This window comes from Marmota flaviventris, chromosome 3 (assembly GCF_047511675.1).
Source record: "Marmota flaviventris isolate mMarFla1 chromosome 3, mMarFla1.hap1, whole genome shotgun sequence".
Classification (NCBI taxonomy): Eukaryota; Metazoa; Chordata; class Mammalia; order Rodentia; family Sciuridae; genus Marmota; species Marmota flaviventris.
The window spans coordinates 127383781-127386161 of record NC_092500.1 but is presented as its reverse complement, the minus strand read 5'-3'; the positions used below and the strand labels follow the sequence as shown (position 1 = coordinate 127386161).

The 2381-nt window shown below is 48.6% G+C and overlaps 1 pseudogene; it reads right to left on the bottom strand.

Annotated features, from left to right (window-relative positions):
- Positions 1-408: 408 nt before the first annotated feature.
- On the bottom strand, positions 409-1836 carry LOC114080732 (serine/threonine-protein kinase PLK1 pseudogene; annotated as a pseudogene).
- Positions 1837-2381: the final 545 nt, after the last annotated feature.

The following is a 2381-nucleotide window of genomic DNA, read 5'->3' as shown; positions in this document are numbered from 1 at the left end:
GAGTGTTGGTATTTCTAGCTAATAGTACTTAGGCTGGCATTCTTTGTCCTGCCTGCTTCATCTGCTACTGCTTATTTGAATGGGGTTGTGTGGGGGTTTTGTTTGTCTGTTTTTTAAAATTCACATATGTTTAATGTGTATAGTCAAGGAAGGAGTAGTCCTGAATTCAATAGAAATACTCTGTAAAATTCATCTGGTGGGTTGAATGGGAGGGGAAGTGGCTGCAAAAGCCACACTGGAAGATGTACAAAATAACTCACACTCAGCCCCACCTGCAAGGACAACAGAGATCCTTGCTCAGCCCCCAGGACTGGGGGCACATAACATAAACAGCCTCACAGGAGCCAACTAGAGCAGGTGCAGGAGCTGGTGGGAGTGAGGAGGCATCAGTCCAGAGTGAAAGGAAGCCTAGGGGGAGGCCTTGAGGCGATTGTCCGCAGAGCGCGAGCTCAGGAGCTTATCCGCCATGGTGTTGGCTTAGGGTAGCCGGCAGGCCAGCTCCTTACAGCAGCAGTACTCCTCCAGGAAGCTGAGGCGGTTCTTGGAAAAGTCCCACTTCTAGTATTGTAGGTCATGGATGCCATCAGTGGACATAGGATAAGTCTGGTATGGTCCTGGAAGAAGCTGATTTGCAGGGTGCCACTGCTAAGGTGCAGGATGACCGTGCTGCAGGTGGGGAACCTGGTTCACAGAGCCTTTCAGCAAGGGTTCGCTCATGTAATTGCAGAAATATTTAAGGAGGGTGATCTTCATCAAGGAGTTGGGGTGGGAAACCATGGTGAGGTAGGACTCAAAGCTGGCACTCTACATCCTGTAGGCTGTCTCCGTCTTTGTGCAGGATGAGGCGCGTTGAGTCATTCAAGTGCACCCTCACACTGTTGTCACATAGTTGATATGGAAGGCCATACTTGTCCAAGTAGACCACCCATTTACCTACCCAGAAGATGGGGATGCAGGAAGGGTCCTCAGCTTCCTCTTGCCTCACCAGCACCTCCCCCACCCCCCGCCCCCGTGAGGGCCTGGAGGTATTGAAGCTATGCAAGTGCTGCAGCATGTTACCAAGTGGCATCTAATGGCCTCAATTTTCTCCCGAACAACTGGTTTCTCTTTATCCTGGTAAGCTCAGACTGGGGGTTTTCCATGCCTTTATTGAGGACCTTAAGAGGTTTCCAATTACTGGGGTCCAGGCTGCTGGGAGCGATTATAAACTTTGGTGGGATGCAGCCGGAAGTGAAGAACTCGCCATTGAGCAGTTTTGAATGGTTGGGCGGGTGTGGGATCCATCTGGATCTTCTTTTGAATGAGGGAGGCAGCCACAGGTTTGAGGTGCTTGGGAATACTATGTTCATTCTTCTTGATCTGGAGATAGGTCTCAGGCAAGATGTTTCAAAAGGTAGTTTGCCTACTATCAAGGTATACATGATGCACCCAGTGGACCACATGCCCACGTTGAAACTGTGCCCCTTCTTGCTCAGCTCCTGGGGAGCTATGTAATTAGGGGTCCCACACAGGGTCTTCTTCCACTCCCCTTCATACTCGACTTTGGTTGCCAGTCTGAAATCCCCTATTTTCATCTCCAGATCCTTCTTCAGAAAAAGGTTGCCCAGATGAGGTCCCTGTGGATTCAGTGCAGATACTGAAGGCCAAAGATGACCTGCTACACGTATTAGCTGGCCTAGAGCTCAGTCAGTGCTTTCTGCCTCTTGTGCAGCTCCAGAAGAGACCACCGGAGGCAGAGGTCCAACACCACCTACACGAAATCATCCTTAAAAAGCCATGGAAGCCTAGGACATGCTGGTGGAACCAGCTGCTGATGCTCTGGGAACTACAACCCATTTTCCCGGATTTGGCTGGTGCCTGTGCCAGTTTCTCGTCAGTTGCTGCTGTATTTATGTTGTGGGAGTTGCTCCGAAGTCCTGGTTGTGTGGGCGCAGAGACTCTGCACCATTCTGCTCTTCCGCGATTTAAAATGCAGCACTGAGAACATTACAAAAGCCTCAAGTATGAGTTCTAATTCTCAAGTCTAAAAGAATTGCAAGAGTTATCTTAATTCACAAAAGGCAAAAATACAAGGGATATTTAGAGATCATGTTCACCCCTCACTTTACTACTTTAGAATGGAGGCTCAGTGGGCCTGGTGGCCCATGCCTTTAATCCCAGTGACTTTTGAGGCATGGGAGGAGGATTGCAAGTTTAAGGCCAGCCTCAGCAATTTAGCAAGGTTCTAAGTAACTTAATGACACACAGTCTCAAAATTTAAAATAAATAAATAAATAAAGGCCTAAGGATGTGGTTCAGTGGCTCAGTGGTTAAAAACCCCAGGAGTTCAATCTCTAGTACCAAAAGGAAAAGAAAAGGGGGGGGAGGCTCAGAAAAATAGC